This window comes from Protopterus annectens, chromosome 8.part0 (assembly GCF_019279795.1).
Source record: "Protopterus annectens isolate FY-2018-M chromosome 8.part0, PAN1.0, whole genome shotgun sequence".
NCBI lineage: Eukaryota > Metazoa > Chordata > Ceratodontiformes > Protopteridae > Protopterus > Protopterus annectens.
In genome coordinates this window covers 1829345436-1829363341 of record NC_056741.1, presented here as the reverse complement: position 1 = coordinate 1829363341, position 17906 = coordinate 1829345436, and the positions used below count along the sequence as shown (strand labels likewise).

Sequence of the window (17906 nt, the reverse complement as noted above, 5' to 3'; positions counted from 1 at the left end):
TGGAGGAGGTTGAGAGGCCCTATCTGGATGAGGTTGGGATCCCCTTATTAAAGAGATGAGATCCTCTGCCAGAGTAAGCATTTGGGAACTGGAACTGGGCCTGTGAGAGGGGGGCTTAACAGGCACAGACTTAGAAGTTTTGGCTGCTTTAGCCCTGGCAAAGGCCTTTATGGACATGGCTGCAGGCGGCCTAGCAGCACCACGTGCAGGGGTTGAAACATCCAAAGAGATGGTGTCCGATAGTTCTTGGGAAACCACAGTGGCAGGTTGAATTTCAGAGGCCGACTCAACCAGGTTAGAAGGGGCCTCGGTAGTAGTCATGGATTCGGCTGAAGTTAGAACCGTTTGCTCGGTTTCGGCCGAAACCGAGACACTCGCGGTTTGCTTAACCGCGGTTTCGGCCAAAACCGCAGACCACGAGAGTCTGTCCTTTTCTTTGCGTTTCTTAACAACTTTTGAAGTCGGAGGATCCGACGGCATTATGTACGCAAATTCTGAGCCGAAAAACTGTTCAGCAAACTCCGACCGAAGTCTAAGCGTCCGTCAGTTGAAAGAAGCACAGGCTAAACAAGCTGCTACGTCGTGGTCTGGGCCTAAACAAGGTAAGCAGTAAGAGTGGAAATCTTTATGAGGTATTTGTTTCCCACAAGTTAAACAGTTATTCACTTTTTCTGACATCGGCTGAGGCAAGAAAGAGTCCCCAACGGGTACTTAGCTTTTAGAAGTCTTCGAAGTAGTATTCGGTAGTAGTAATCTCTGGATCTGACCGACCGGCACTTGCGAACAGCTTCGGGTGCCACGCGGCAAGAAAGACTGAGGAAAATGGCGTCGGCTGATGCCTTTATACCCGAAGAACTGCAGCTATGACGTCGGGTGAAGTGCGACACCAGCCGAGGCCAGACTCAGACTTTGGAATCCGGCCGACTGAAGGGCTGCCTGACGACAGGACAACCCATTTGTAAGGACTGCAGATGCATCCTTGAAGGACATCAGATGGGTTATCCTGCCATCAGGCGGATCCTCGGTCGGCCAAATTCCAAAGTCTAGGTCCGGCGTCGGTTGTCGTCGCTTCGGCAGGGGTATAAAAGAGGCAGCCGACACCATTTTCTTCAGTTTTTCTTGCCCCAGATGTCAGGTGCCCCCAGAAGGAAGGCAAACATAATGTTATGCAAAAATGCAATGTTGATAAATCAAAAACAGTAGTTGCAAGCAAATACACCATAAAAGAGTACCCCAAAAGGTTATATGAAAAGGGTTTGTCATAAGGCTTGTCCTAAGAGGGGTTGGAGGGAGGGAAACCTGGACTGCAGCTGTATGAGCACTCGAACAGCTACATTTATGGTAGGTAGAAAACTGAACTATGTTCATCGTGCATACAGCTGCAGTCATAACAGATGGGTAGAATCCCAAAGCTAAGTAAGGGTGGTAGGCACTAAGTGGAACTAGGAGGGGCTAGGATGCCCTGCAGGACTGCTGTGGCAAAGCCCGCTCTAGATTTAGAGTATAGTGGGAGGTGATAGTGCTTGGAGAAAGTGTGCACTGAACTCCAGGTGGCTGCTTCCAAAATATTCTTGGTAGGGTCCCCCCCTGAGGAAGGCTGCAGAGGTAGCTGTGGCTCTGGTGGAGTGGGATCTGATGTATGCAGGCACAATTTTTCCATGAAATGAGTAACAAAAGCGTATGCAGTGGGCTATCCATGAAATGATAGAATAAAATAAAAAAGTTGGTGTTCCTGTTAACTTGTCAAGCCAAAAAGCGATAAACAGAAACAACCAAGTTACCTTAGTTAACTTGTCAAGCCAAAAAGCGATAAACAGAAACAACCAAGTTACCTTAGTTGATTGGTTGTTTCTGTTTATCGCTTTTTGGCTTGACAAGTTAACAGGAGCGGACACCAACTTTTTTATTTTATTCTATATATTCTGGCTTTTATACAGTTGGTGCCATTTGTGGCAAAGTGTGTAGCAGGTCTTCTTATTTTTATTCTTGCTGTTATCCATGAAATGAGTAACAAAAGCGTATGCAGTGGGCTATCCATTTTGAAATTGTCTGTTTGGAAATAGCCTTTCCTTGAGCACCTGCAGCGTAGGACACAAAGAGTTGCTCAGATTTCCTGAATGGCTTTGTCCTGTCCAAATAATAACAAAGTTGTCTGTGAATGTCCAAGGAATGTAGTAGTCTTTCCCCTTTGTTTTGTGGATTAGGATAAAAGGTAGGTAAGTGGATAGTCTGATTCAAAGCAACACTGGATACTACCTTTGGCATAAAGGTAGGGATGGTTCATAAGGAAACTCTGTCCTGATGGAAAATGATGAATGGTTGCACAGCCATGAGGGCCTGTAGCTCCGAAACCCTGCGAGCTGAGGTGATAGCCAGAAGAAAGGCCGGTTTCCATGACAAGTACTGTAACTCTGATGAAGAAGCTGGCTCGAAGCGAGGAAGGATCAGCTTTTCCAATATGAAGTTGAGGTCCCAAGCAGGGACTGGTAGTTTCCTTGGGGGTTTTATATTCTTTGCCCCTCTGAGGAACTGCCTTGAGAGGATGAGAGAATAAAGGAGGATCTGTGTTGTATTGTGCAGAAATGGCTGAAGCGTGGATCTTGATGGAGGAGAAGGAAAGTCCATTGTTTAACATCTCAGCTAGGTACTGTAAAATTTGAGGTATATTTATTACCCAAGGATTCTGTCCCTTCTTTTGATTCCAGGCACAAAATCGTTTCCATTTGGCGTAGTAGGCCTTTCTAGTAGAAGGTCTTCTGGCCTCCAAGATGACATCCTGCACCTCCTTGGAGAGGAGAAACTGTTGGGAAATCAAGGAATTCTCCATGCAGCTAGATTTAGAGTTTTGAGATGGCTGTGAAGAGTTTTGTAGTTGTGCTGGGACAACAGAAGCGGGACTAGAGGTAGGATCCATGTTGGGGAATGTGTCAGGCTCTTCAGGAGCGGATACCAGTGTTGCCTTGGCCAGTCTGGAGCAATGAGAATCATTTTTGGCCTCTCTGCTCTGGCTTTTAATAGAACTTTGGGCAGCAGAGGAAGAGGCGGGAAGGCATAGACTGTCAATGTTGCCCAATTGAAGGAAAGTGCATCCACTTTCCAGGCCTGTGGATGATAGGTCCTTGAACAAAATTTTTTCAACTGGGAATTTCTGTGGGTAGCAAAGAGATCTATGTCTGGCTGTCCCCATGCCCGAGTTATCTTTGTGAAAATTTGAGGATGCAACTTCCATTCGTGTGGATCTGTCATATTTCTGCTTAGGTTGTCTGCCAGTGTGTTTTCCTTCCCTGGCAGGAATTGTGCCTGTAGTTGAATTTTCAATTCCAGTGCTGTGTTCCATAGGGTCATGGCTTGCCTGCACAGGGGGTATGAATGAGTTCCCCCCTGTTTGTTTATGTACCACATCACTGTGGTGTTGTCTGTCCTTATCAATAGCTGGCCTGGATGCAGTAGGTCTTTGAAGGTCATAATAGCCTTTTGCACAGCTAGCATTTCCTTTTGGTTGATGTGAAGGAGCTTCTCTTTTCGTGCCCATTTTCCCTGAATGCACTGATTTGTCACGGGTGCTCCCCAGGCGTAGTCTGAGGCATCTGTTGTGATGATTTGAGTTGCTTGAGGTACAAAGAAAGGAAGACCTGTGTTTCTTTGGCAAGCTTGAGCCCACCACATAAATTCCTTTTGAAGGCATGGAATGAGTGGTATAATTGCTTCCAAGCTGTGGCTGTGTTGAGACCATACGTTTTTTAGGTACCATTGAAGTTTCCTCATATGCAGCTTTGCGCATTGGATAAGTAGGATGCAAGATGCCATGAATCCCAGAAGCCTGCAGGACTTTCCTTGCAGTTAGCCTGGTGTAAGTTGCCATTTTTCTGAAGTATCGAGACAGTTGCCCTTGCTTGTCTGGCATGAGGTAGGCCATCTGGGTGGTTGTATCCAAGTTGGCACTCGGGAAAATAATTTGTTGAGAGGGTATTAGTTTTGATTTCTTTTTGTTGACTGTGTATCCCAGGAAGTTAAACAGTTTTATTACAAACGCCAGGTGCTGCAGTAGTATGTCCTTGCTGTCCGCTTGGATCAGGCAGTCGTCCAGATATGGGTAGATTTGTATCCCTTGTAGTCTGCAGAAGGTGATTACTGATGCCAGGCATTTCATAAACACTCTGGGTGCAGTAGATAAGCCAAAGGGCAATGCAGAGAATTGGTAATGGGTTGAACCTGCAAGAAATCTGAGGAATCTTCTGCAATCTTGTCTGATAGGGACATGCAGGTATGCCTCCTTGAGGTCCAATGTTACCAGCCAAGACTCCTTGCCCAGCATGGGAAGAAGCTGCTGTAATGTGAGCATCTTGAATTCTGGCACCTGTAGATATGTGTTTAGGATGGATAGGTCTAAGATAGGTCTCCAATCTTTGTCTTTCCTTGGTTCCAGGAATAGTCTGGAATAAAACCCTTGACCTTGTACTTTTGCAGGTACCTCTTGAACTGCTTTCATGTCCATGAGAGCTGAAATTTGTTTTTGTGCCTCTGCCCTTTGATTTTGTGACAGGTTTGGCATGCCTCTCATTTTTGTAAGGGTGTGAAAGTGGAACCTGTAGCCTCTGTCTATAATGTCCAGAATCCATTTGTCTTTTGTAACAATATGCCAATTTTTTGAGAATAATGTCAGTTTTCCGCCCAAAGGTGCTGCCATTAAACCTTTGCTTGGCAGGTGTAGGGGGAAGTTATTGTGTATGTTTTCTAAAAGACTGTGATCTATCTTCTCCACCTCTTGGGGTTGGTGCTTGCCACTGTCTGGCTCTGAAAGATCCTTGAGGTTGCCCTCTACCCCTTGGACGCCTGTATCTGCACCTTTGAGGTCTGTCCGTGGCTGGAAAGGACCAATTTTTTGAAGGCCAGTTTCTACTGAAACGTGCAGGCTGTACCTGCAGGAAATTTTTCACTGTTTGCATTGATTTCGCTTTTTCCTCCATTTTCTTTAGCACCTCCTCTGCTTTAACACCAAACAATACATCTTTTTGAAGAGGTGCATCTAATAATTTAGCTTTGACATGATCTGGTAAGGTTTGCTCTTTGAGCCAAGCATGCCTACGTATAACAGACCCCGTAACAGCAGCTCCACATGAGGCCTCTAAAGCATCAAAACCACACTGCAAGGTATGTTTACCCATTTGCTCTGCAACATGCAACAAATCCTGCAACTCTTTTAAATCTGGTTGTTCTGGTTGTGTCATTTTGCTTTTCAGCTGAGATATCAAAAACTGTTGATACTTTAACATATGGAACTGACAGTTTAATGCCCTCATGGTTAAAGTGGCAGAGGTGTACACCTTTTTCCCCCACCTTTCTAAAGATCTGGAATCTCTCTCTGAAGGTAATGGGTTTTTAGCAGTAGAGGCCTTAATTCCCTTGGGACCCTGTGAAATAGTTTCTGGGTCAGCAGTATGGCTTTTATATAGGAACTGGTGAGAATCAGGAACCCGGTAATACCTGTCTGGTTTAACAGGAGCTGGAGGCAAAGAATCAGGATTAAGGCTGGCTTCTGTGTACACATCATCCAATATATCTAAAACAGGAGGGATAGCCAGAGGCCTATGCTGGGGGAGCAGAAGAAATTCCCTGAGCCTTTTCTTGGAATCTGAGTAATCTTGGCCTTCCCAGTGAAAGTGTTCCCTCAATGTATGCAGGTTTTCCCCAAAAGAGAAGTCCTCAGGGGGGGAGACCGAGGGAATAGACTCCTCTGCATCAGAGTCTTCGAATGGAGAATAGGCACAATCCTGGTCCTCAGATAGTTCTGAGGTAATAGAAGCTTGATCTGAGGAAGGGTAGTCTTCTTCTAATCTGGGCCTTTTGTCAGAGGGGGGTTGAGAACCCTTGATAAGAGTAATCAAATCCTCAGCCATTTTAAGAATCTGTTTTTTAGGCATGGTGCCTTGACAGGGTGTCTGAGGAACCTGTTTTTTGGTTTTCATGGCTGTTTTAGATTTAGTGAAGGCTTTAATAGAGAAGGAGGAAGACCTGAAGACCCCTTGAGAAATTGCAGGCCTGTCAAAATTCTGAGTTTCCCCGCCAGGAGTGGCGTCGGTATCTGTAGTAGGAATGGGGGCCGAGGAGCCTGCGACCTCGGGTACTGAAGACACCGGTAATGCATTGTCATCGGTACTCAGGGGCTGCATAGGCACCTCGCTGAGTACCAGAGAACCGGTAGTCGGCCTTAGCGTGGTATCAGTAGGTGGTGCGGACCACGTATGCCCGTCCTTATCTTTGCGTTTTTTGCTAAAAACTGGAGTCGGAGTATCCGACGACATAATATAATTAAATTTTTGCCAAAAAAGTGAAGGGTGAACTCCGCCCGACACTTAATAGTGCATTTGTTGAATCTAGCACAAAAACGGCAGGCCGAGACGTCATTGTCTGGGCCTAAGCAAGGTATACAGTAAGAGTGGAAATCCTTATGCGGTATTTGCTTCCCACGTGAAATGAAATTATTAACTTTGTCTGACATTGGTCTGAGGCAAGAAAAGTTTCCCCAACGAGGTACTTAGCTTTCAAGAAGACTTCGGCTGAAATACTTTCGTAAATCTCAGGAGCTGGCCGACCGGCACTCGCTAACTGCTTCTGCTTCGGGCACCGCGCGGCAAGAAAGACTGAAAAAAATGGCATTGGCTGCCTCTTTTATATCCCTGCCGCACTGACGTCAGGGAGGAAGCGAAGACAACCGACGCCGGACATAGACTTTGGAATTCGGCCGACCGAGGACTCGCCTGACGGCAGGATAACCCATCTGTTATGACTGCAGCTGTATGCACGATGATCATCTGCTTCAGCTTCGGGCACCGCACGGCAAGAAAGACTGGTGTAATGGCATCGGCTGTATGTTTAATACCTCTGAAGACCTGACATCACGGAAGAAGGGAAACCAACTGATGCAGGACCCAAGACTTTGTTAATAAGGCTGACTGAGGGCTACTGCAAGCAGAAAACCCCAAATATGATGACTGCAACAGTGAAATACAAGAATATCTGGATTATAAATGTGACGTCGGCACGCACAGACCTCAAAGTACAGTTGTGTGCACTTACCATAAATGTAGATGTTTGAGTGTATTCACTGTTGCAGTCATTACATTTGGGTAATCTGCCTGCAGGTGCCCTCAGTCGACCTGCTTAACAAAGTCTTGGGTCCTGCGTCGGTTGCTGTCCCTTCTTCCATGACGTCAGGTCATCAGGGGGTATAAAACACGCAGCCGACGCCATTACATCAGTTTTTCTTGCCCCAGATGTCAGATGCCCCCCAAATGGGGAGCAATTAAACATAAAAACACAAAGGTATACCACCAACAAAAAAGCAAATACACCAAAAAGGCTTTTAAGCATAATAAAGGAAAGTAGAGGTATAGCCAAAAGCAGTTAGGGGGCAGGAGGGAGGGTAACCAGGACTGCAACAGAGAATACACTCTAACATCTACATTTATGGCAAGTGTATACAACTGTACTATGTTCTTCATGTTTCACTGTTGCAGTCATTACATTTGGGTAGATTCCCAAAGCTATGGTTTGGAGGAGGAGTTTAGATAGCATTAGGACTGCAGTGGCAAAGCCAGCTCTGGATTTAGAGAAAATTGGCAAATGATGCTTGGTGTAAGAATGTACAGAACTCCGGGTAGCAGCTTCTAGGATGTCCCTGGTAGGAATGCCTCTGAGAAAGGCTGTAGAAGTAGATGCACCCTGGTGGAGTGAGGTCTGATCTCCTGGGGGATAGGTTTTCCATGGTGCTTATAGCAGAAATGAATGCAATGGCTTATCCATTTAGAAATGGTTTGTTTTGAAATAGCCTTCCCCTCTCCCCTGCAGCAAACACTACCAGCAGTTGTTCAGATTTTCTTTGAGGTTTAGTCCTGTCCAAGTAGAATCTAAGTTGTCTGTGCACATTCAAGGAATGCAGAATCCGTTCCCCTTTGTTCTGTGGATTGGGAAAGAAGGTTGGCAAATGAATGAACTGATTAAGAACCACACTGGTTACGACCTTGGGCATGAAGGATGGATTGGTTCTGAGTGACACCCTGTCCGCATGAAAGATGATGAAAGGCTCCACTGCCATAAGGGCCTGTAATTCAGATACTCTTCTAGCTGAAGTGATTGCTAAAAGGAAAGCTGTTTTCCAAGAAAGAAATTTTAAGTTGGCAGTAGCAGCAGGCTCGAAAGGAGGTAGAGTGAGTTTCTCCAATACAAAGTTAAGGTCCCAGGCTGGGGTTGGAGCTCTCCTGGGTGGTCTCAATTTTTTTGGCCCATCTGAGGTACTGCTTGAGCAGTGGATGAGAGAAGAGGGGAGGTTGTGTTATAATGAGCTGAAATGGCTGAGGCGTGGATTTTAATGGAGAAAAAAGACAGGCCCTTGTGAAGCATCTCAGTTAAGTATTGTAAACTCTGAGGTAAATTGGGCGCTGCTGTGCTCATCCCCTCAGATTGGTTCCAGGCACAGAATCTTTTCCATTTTCCAGCATAAGATTTTCTAGTACTAGGCCTCCTTACCTCTATGATGACATCCATCACAGGTTTGCTGAGGGATGGGCAAGGGACAGTTTAAGTAATTAGCCAGGCTGCAAGGTTCAGTGTTGGAAGCTGAGGGTGCAGAATCTGGTTCTCCTGCTGAGACAGCAGGGGAGGAGTCTGAGGCAGGTGCCATTGAGTTAACAGTGACACTGCACAGGAGGGGGTACCTGTGTTGGCGCGGCCAGTCTGCAGCAATCAAAATTATCCTTGGGTTTGTCCTGTTTGACTTTTAGTAGTACTTTGGAGAGCAGAGGGGGGAAGGCATAGACTGATAGGTTTTTCCAGCTAAAGCACATAGCATCCCCTTTCCAGGCTTGTTTGTGGGGAGTGTGCAAAATTAGTCCAATTGGTAGTTCTGGGGGGAGGCAAACGGGTCTATATCTGGGCTTTCCCATTCGCTTGAAAACATGTTGAAAATCCTTGGTTCCAGTTTCCACTTGTGTGGGTCCATGAGGTTTCTGCTTAGTCCGTCTGCCAGTATATTTAATTTTCCTGGCAGGAATTGACCTTGTAGGTGCATTTGGTAGCTCAAGGCTATGTTCCACAATGCCATGGCTAGTCTGCAGAGGGGGTAAGAATGTGTACCCCCCTGCTTGTTTATGTACCACATAACCGTGGTGTTGTCCGTCTTTACCATTAGTTGTCCTGGAAGAATGTAGTCCTTGAAGGCTGTCAGAGCATTCTGTACAGCTAACATTTATTTTTGATTAATATGCAGGTGCATTTGACTTGGGTTCCATATGCCCTGAATGCACTTCCCTGCCAGGTGAGCCCCCCATGCATAGTCTGATGCATCTGTTGTTAGGGTTTGAGCGGTAGTGGGTGGTGTGAAAGGTAGCCCCTTGTTTTGGTGGCAGGCCTCTGCCCATCAAAGGAACTCAAGGCGTAGGCAAGGTATGATGGGAATCATTGTTTCTAGGCTGTGAGAATGTTGACTCCATAGGCTTTTTAGATACCACTGCAGTCTTGCATATGGAATTAGAAGAATGCAGGAGGCCATGAACCCCAAGGTTTGCAGTATTTGTTTTGCAGATAGCAGGGTTTTGTGGCCACTTGTTTGAAGTAGGCTGTCAAGTGAATTTGCTTTTCTGGTGTGAGGTAAGCCATCAGGGAAGTTGTATTCAAGCTTGCTCCCAGGAATGTAATTTGTTGACAGGGTACCAGTTGTGATTTCTTTTCGTTTATGGTGTACCTCAGACATGTTAGAACCCTTTTTACAAAAGCCAGATGATTCAAAAGTATGTCCTGGCTTTCTGCCTGAATTAAACAATCGTCCAGGTATAGGTATATTTGAATACTTCTTTGCCTGCAAAATGCAATAACTGGAGCTAGGCACTTTGTGAATACCCTGGGCGCAGTAGATAAGCCAAAAGGCAGTGCAGAGAAATTATAGTGCGTGTAGCCTGCTTTGAAGCGTAGGTATCTTCTGCAAGATTCCCTGATTGGGATTGTGCAGGTATGCTTCTTTAAAGTGTAGTGTTGCCAACCACGCATCTTTGCCTAGCATAGGAAGTAATTGAAGAGTCAGCATGTTGAATTTTGGAATCTCCGGAAAGGTGTTTAGAGTAGACAGGTCCAGGACTGGATGCCATGATTTGTCTTTTCTGGGTACCAGGAAAAGTCTGGAGTAGAAACCTTGTCCTTTTTCCTCTTGTGGTACCAGTGGAATATCCCCCATGCTTAAGAAAGTACTTGTTTTTGAGCCTCTGCCCACTGATTTGGGGGGTAGGTCTGGCCACCCACTTGGCATTGGCAACGTGGAGAAGTGAAATCTGTATCCCTGGGACACTATATTTAAAACCCATTTGTCTTGGGTAATAAGTTCCCAGTTCTTTGTACAAAGAGCAATCTTTCTCCCCAAAGGGGCAGTCAAAAGATAAGTGCTTGGAAATTTTAAAAGGAAGTCATTGAGACAGTTTACCATAGGGGGGTGTCTTGTTATTCCCAAACTTGGAAGTGGAGGCCCCCCACTGCTTAGTTCTGTGAGTCCCCTGGGACTGAAACCTGAGGTTTTTGCTGTGTCTGGGATTGGCTTGAGAAGACCTGGAAGGGGCTGGAAAGGATCAATTCTTAGAAGGCCAATCTAGGAGGCTGAACTTGTAAAAAATCTTTAACAGTTTGCATATATTTAAGCTTTATCTTCCATATTTTTTAAGAACTTCTTCAGCCTTGTTGCCAAACAGGCGGTCCTGATTTAAAGGAGCATCCAGAACAATTTAGCTTTAATATGATCAGGCAAAGATTGCTCCTTAAGCCAAGCATGCCTTCTAAGCACAGACCCAGTAACAGCAGCCCTTGCAAGATGCCTCTAATGAATCAAAACCACATTGCAAAGTATGTTTTCCAACTTGTTCAACAGAATGCATTAAAATCCTTTAAGTCTTTTTCCACACAATCAGGAATCAACATCATTTTCTGTTTAAGCAGTCCAATAACATGTTGCTGATATTTTAACATATGAAATTGACAGTTTAAAGCTCTAATTGCCAAGGTTGCTGAAGTATAAACCTTTTTACCCCATCTATCCAGCACCCTGGAGTCCCTATCAGAAGGGGTAGGATTTTTAGCAGTAGAAGCCTTAATGTCCTTCGGCCCCTGTGAAACAGCCTCTGGATCTGCAATAGGATTTTTGAAAAAGAACTTGTGGGACTCAGGGACTCTGTAGTATCTGTCAGGTTTACTGGGAGCAGGAGGCAGGGAATCAGGGGCCAAAATGGATTCAGAGAAAGCATCAACACTGTCTAGTACAGGAGGAATAGCCAAAGGCCTACGCTGAGGTAGGAGAAGGAAATCCCTAAGCCTTTTTTTTTAATCAGAAAATTCCTGGCTTTCCCAGTGAAAATGCTCCCTTAGAGTATGTAAGGTTTTCCCAAAAGAAAAATCATCAGGAGGGGAAGCAGAGGGAATACAGTCCTCTGCATCAGAATCCTCATAAGTAGGTAAGGACAAATCCAGGTCATCAGAAGAGTAAGAAAAAACAGAATCCTGATCAGAAGATTCATAATCAAGCTCAGCCCTAGGCATCTTGGGGGGGGGGGGGTTGGCTACCCCTGATTAGAGTTAACAGATCTTCAGCTATTTTTACCATTTGTTTTTTAGGCATAGAAGCCTGAGAATGTGGCCTGGTCGTCGTTTTTTAGAAATGGATCGAGATTTAGGCCTTAGTAATGAAGGAGGCGTCGATTTAATATGCAAGTCCGTATGCCTGAAAACACCCACAGAAGCCGGTGCCTGCACAGCGGCTCCGGACCCATCCAAGGTAGAGACATCCGCGGGTTCCATAGTTGAAGTATCTCGTGGCATACCAGACTCCAAATGGGTCTCAGTAGAGGCCTGCGAATCAGAAGTAGCGGGTATCAGGGGCTGCGAAAGCACCTCACTGAGTACCAGCGAACTGGCGACTGGCTTAGGAGAAGCGTCGCTGGCAGTTTTGGACCTCAGCAGCCTGTCTCTTTGTCTTTGCGTTTTTTTTAAATCCCAGTATTTGGATGGATAACCTACGACATTTCTGGGTAATTAAACCAAGAACCGAAATATTTAGAGGCAAAAATATACAGACAATGGATAGTGCACTGACTAAATAAAGCACAAAACCGACAGCAAGGTACGTTGTGGTCAAGGCCTAGGCAAGGAATACAGTATGAATGAAAATCTTTAGGTATTTGCTTTCCACAAGTAATGCAATTATTAACTTTTACTGACATCAGAAAGGAGCAAGAAAAAGTTACCCCAATGGGGTACTTAGCTTTTAGTTGAAGACTTCGGTTTTGAAACTCGAAAAAGTGCAGTTTTGTACCTACCATAAATGTAGATGTTCGAGTGTATATACTGCTGCAGTCATCACACTTGGGTTATCCTGTTGTCAGGCGGTCCCGCAGTCAGACGAATCCCAAAGCCTTGGTCTGGCGTCGGTTGTCGTCGCTTCTTCCCTGACGTCAGTGTGACAGGGGTATAAAAGAGGCAGCCAACGCCATTTTCTTCAGTTTTTCTTGCCCCAGATGTCAGGTGCCCCCAACTAGGAAGGCAATACAATAGCTATGCAAAAATACCTTAGTAGATAAACAATAGTACTAGCTGTTCGCAAATACACCATAAAGACATGCATCCAATGGATTGATGTACATGGAGCTATAACTAACACCCTGGTATGTAGAGGGGATGGTGGGAGGGTAACCTGGACTGCAGCAGTATATACACTCGAACATCTACATTTATGGTAGGTACAAAACTGTACTATGTTCATCGTGTTATACTGCTGCAGTCATCACACTTGGGTTGAATCCCAAAGCTATGGATGAGTGGCTGGTACTAAACTGGGTTAGGCATAGCTAGGATGCCCTGCAGTACTGCAGTGGCAAAACCAGCTCTGGTTTTTGAGTATAAAGGAAGGTGGTAGTGCTTGGTAAAGGTGTGCACTGAACTCCAAGTAGCTGCCTCCAGAATGTCCTTGGTTGGAACCCCCCTGAGGAAGGCTGCTGAGGTTGCTGTAGCCCTGGTAGAATGGGACCTAATATTAACAGGCACTGTTTTCCCATGGTGCGAGTAGCAAAAGCAGATACAATGTGCTATCCAACTGGAGATGGTCGGTTTTGAAATAGCCTTTCCTTGTCAACCTGCAGCATAGGATACAAAGAGTTGGTCAGTTTTTCTGAAGGTCTTTGTCTCATCTAAATAGTAACATAGCTGTCTGTGAATGTCCAAAGAGTGAAGGAGTCTTTCTCCTTTATTCTGGGGGTTTGGATAAAAGTTGGGTAAATGAATGGTCTGACTCAAAGCCACACTGGATACTACTTTTGGCATAAAGGTAGGGTTAGTTTGTAAAGAGACCCTGTCCTGATGGAAAATGATGAAAGGTTCCACTACCATACGTGCCTGTAGTTCTGAGACCCTGCGTGCTGAGGTAATAGCCAGCAACAAAGCTGTTTTCCAAGACAAGTATTGTAGTTCTGCTGAGAATGCTGGTTCGAAAGGAGGCAGTGTTAATTTTTCTAAAACGAAGTTCAGGTCCCAAGCTAGCGTTGGGGGTTTTCTGGGGGGGGGTCTTATATTCTTAGCCCCTCTGAGAAACTGCCGTAGTAAAGGGTGCGAGAAAATTGAAGGATCCGTATTATATTGAGCTGAAATGGCTGAAGCATGGATCTTAATGGATGAGAATGAAAGGCCTTGGTGTAGCATCTCAGTTAAGTATTGCAGTATTTGAGGAATGTTAGGTATCCAAGGATTTTGGCCTTTAGCCTGGTTCCATGCACAAAATCTTTTCCATTTGTCTGAGTACGTTTTTCTGGTGCTGGGCCTTCGGGCCCCCAAAATGACATTCTGGACGTCCTTTGAGAGGAGTGTTGATTGATAATTCATGGTATTCTCCATGCAGCTAAATTTAAAGTTCTGAGCTGGCTGTGAAGTATCAGAGTTTTTCTGAGTCAGCAGTAGTGGAAATTGAGGCAAGATCCATGGAGGGCTGTGAGTCAAGTTCCTTAGTAATGGGTACCAGTGCTGGCGTGGCCAGTCCGGAGCAATGAGGATCATTTGTGGTCTCTCTGATCTGACTTTCAATAATACCTTGGTCAACAGAGGTAGTGGTGGGAAGGCATAGACTGTCAATGCTGTCCAACTGAATGATACGGCGTCCACTTTCCTGGCTAGGGAGTGGTAAGTCCTTGTGCAAAATTTCTGTAGTTGGCAAATGTTGGGGGAGGCAAATAGATCTATGTCTGGACATCCCCACCTTTGAGTTATCATTGAAAATACTTGTGGGTGTAGTCTCCACTCGTGAGGATCTGCCATATTTCTGCTTAATTCGTCTGCCAATATGTTTTCCTTCCTGGCAGGAATTGTGCTTGTAGTTGAACTTGGTAAGTCAATGCTGTGTTCCACAAGGTCATTGTCTGTCTGCATAAAGAGTAGGAGTGTGTTCCTCCCTGTTTGTTTATGTACCACATCACTGTGGTGTTGTCTGTCCTTATTAGTAGTTGTCCTGGATGCAAGTGGTCCTTGAAGGCTGTCAGTGCATTTTGCACAGCTAGCATCTCCTTTTGGTTGATGTGAAGATGCATTTGTTTTGCAGACCTTTTGCCCTGTATGCACTGTCCTGCCATGTGTGCTCCCCAGGCGTAGTCTGAAGAATCTGTTGTCATAGGTTGGTTTGCTGGAGGTAAGACGAAAGGAAGACCCTTGTTTATTTGACATGCTTGAGCCCACCATAGGAACTTTTTTTGAAGGCATGGAATGAGAGGTATACTTGATTCGAGGTTGTGCCTGTGTTGAGACCATACACTCTTCAGGTACCATTGTAATTTCCTCATATGCAGCTTTGCATATGGGAGTAGCTGAATGCAGGATGCCATGAACCCCAATGCCTGCAGGATTTTCCTTGCAGTGAGCTGGGTAAAAGTTGCCATCTTTCTGAAGTATTGAGTCAATTGTTTTTGTTTGTCTGGCGTGAGATAAGCCATCTGGGCCGTTGTATTTAAGCTGGCACCCAGGAATATTATTTGTGCGAGGGTATTAGCTCTGACTTCTTTTTGTTTACTGTGTACCCTAGGCAACTGAGCAGCTTTATTACAAATGCCAGATGCTGTAATAGAATGTCCTTGCTGTCCGCTTGGATCAGGCAGTTGTCCAGATATGGGTAAATTTGTATTCCTCGTTGTCTGCAATATGCAATTACTGATGCCAAGCATTTCGTAAATACTCTGGGTGCAGTAGATAAGCCAAAGGGCAATGCAGAGAATTGATAATGCGTTGTACCTGCCAAAAATCTGAGGTATCTTCTGCAATCTTGTCTGATAGGGACATGCAGGTATGCCTCTGAGATCCAACGTTACCAGCCAAGACTCCTTGCCCAGCATGGGAAGAAGCTGCTGAAGTGTGAGCATTTTGAATTTGGGTACCACCAGGTATGTGTTTTGAGAGGTCTAAAATGGGCCTCCAGGCTTTGTCCTTTCTTGGGACTAGAAATAGTCTTGAGTAAAATCCTTGACCTTGCTCCTTTGTAGGTAACCTTCTGAATTGCTTTCATATCCATGAGAGCTGAAATTTGAGTTTCTGCCTCTGCCCATTGGTTTGGAGGCAGATTTGGCATGTGGTAAAGTGGGGAAATGAAATCTGTAGCCTCAGGTAATAATATCCAGAACCCATTTGTCCTTTGTTACGATGCGCCAATTTTGTGGAAATAAAGCCAGTTTTCCTCCCAAAGGTGCTGCCAGGGCAATTTTGCTTGGCAGGCGAAGAGGGAAGTCATTGTGTTTGTTTCCTGAAGGGTTGAGATCTTTCATCTCCCCCTCTTTGAGATGTTGTTTGCCATTGTCTAGGCCTGAAAGAACCTTGTGGCTGGCCTCTGGCCCTTGGGCGTCTGTACCTACCTCTTTGGGGTCTGTCTGATGCAGGAAAGGACCAGTTTTTTGATGGCCAGTTTCTGCTGAAACGAGGAGGTTGTACCTCTAAGAAATCTTTAACTGTTTGCATAGATTTTGCCTTTTCTTCCATTTTCTTTAAAACTTCCTCTGCTTTGACACCAAATAACACATCTTTCTGCAATGGAGCATCCAATAACTTTGCTTTGACATGTTCTGGTAAGGCTTGTTCTTTAAGCCAAGCATGCCTACATATGACAGATCCTGTGACAGCTGCTCTACATGAGGCTTCCAATGAATCAAAACCACACTGTAAGGTATGCTTTCCCACCTGTTCTGTTGCACGCAGCAAATCCTGCATCTCTTTGAAATCAGGTAGATCTGTCCAAGGGATCATTTTCTGTTTTAACTGTGTAATCAAGTACTGTTGGTATTTCAGCACGTGGAATTGGCAGTTTAAGGCCCTCATGGCCAAAGTGGCAGACATATACACTTTCTTTCCCCATCTTTCTAATGCTCTGGAATCTCTTTCAGAAGGAAGTGGATTCTTAGCAGTAGAGGCCTTAACCCCTTTGGGACCCTGGGAAATGGTTTCTGGGTCTGCAGTAGGACTTTTATATAGAAACTTATGAGTATCAGGAACTCGGTAGTATCTGTCTGGTTTAGCTGGTGCTGGAGGTAAGGAATCTGGGTTTAGACTAGATTCGGAGTAAACATCATCCAAAATGTCTAAAACTGGAGGAATTGCTAGGGGTCTATGCTGTGGAAGAAGAAGAAACTCACTGAGTCTTTTCTTAGAGTCAGAGTAATCTTGACCTTCCCAGTGGAAGTGTTCCCTCAAGGTGTGTAAAGTTTCCCCAAAAGAGTAGTCTTCAGGGGGGGGGCAGAGGGAATGGACTCTTCAGCATCTTAGTCTTCATAAGGAGGGAAGGAGTAATCCTGGTCCTCAGAGTTGACTGAGGAAATGGATGCTTGGTCAGAGGAAAGATAATCTTCCTCCAGTCTAGACCTTTTGTCAGGTGGGGGTTGGGATCCCCTGATAAGGGTAATTAAATCCTCAGCCATCTTAAGCATCTGTTTTTTAGGAATAGGGGCCTGTGGGGGGGGGGGTGGACACGGCTTCCTAACTTTCAAGGGAGCTTTAGCATAAGACTTAGTAGGGATAGTTGTCAGTTTGAAGACACCTTCAGAAACCGAAGGCCTATCCAAAATTTCCGGATCACCGTCAGGGCTGGCGTCCAAGGGGTGAGGTGGAACCGGTTCCTGAGGCCCAGCTGCTTCGGTCTGGGAGACCGTCCGAATTTCTGAATCAGCGGTAGTCAGGGGCTGCGTAGGCACCTCGCTGAAAACCGGAGAACCGGCGTCAGGCCTGGCTGAGGCCTCGGTAACTGGTCTTAGCCTTGGATGTCTTGTCCTTATCCTTGCGTTTTTTAATCATTGCTGAAGTCGGCTGCTCCGACGGCATGCTATAGTTAAATTTTCTGCCAAAATAATGCGGGGTGAAATATGCCCGACACTTACTTGTACGTTTGTTGAACCTAGCACAAAACCGACAACCAGAGATGTTGTGGTCTGGGCCTAGGCAAGGAATACAATATGAATGAAAATCCCTATGAGGTATTTGCTTCCCACAAGAAATGCAATTATTAACTTTGTCTGACATCGGTCTGAGGCCAGAAAAGTTTTCCCAACGGGGTACTTAGCTTTAGAGAAGACTTCGGGCTGAAATTCGATTCGAAAATCCCAGGAGCTGGCCGACCGGCACTTGCGAACTGCTTCTGCTTCGGGCACCACGCAGCAAGAAAGACTGTAGAAAATGGTGATGGCTGCCTCTTTTATACCCCTGTCGCACTGACGTCAGGGAAGAAGCGACGCCGGACCAAGGCTTTGGGATTTGGCCAACTGCGGGACCGCCTGACGACAGGATAACCAAAGTGTGATGACTGCAGCAGTATAACACTATGAACATCTGCTTCTGCTTCGGGCTCCTCTGCAAGTAAGACTGAT

The 17906-nt window shown here is 45.5% G+C and overlaps 1 protein-coding gene across 1 annotated transcript in view; it reads right to left on the bottom strand.

Annotated features, from left to right (window-relative positions):
* Positions 1 to 17906, bottom strand: part of SF3B3 (splicing factor 3b subunit 3) — a 2130119-nt gene that overhangs the window by 1015736 nt on the left and 1096477 nt on the right. The window lies entirely within an intron of this gene.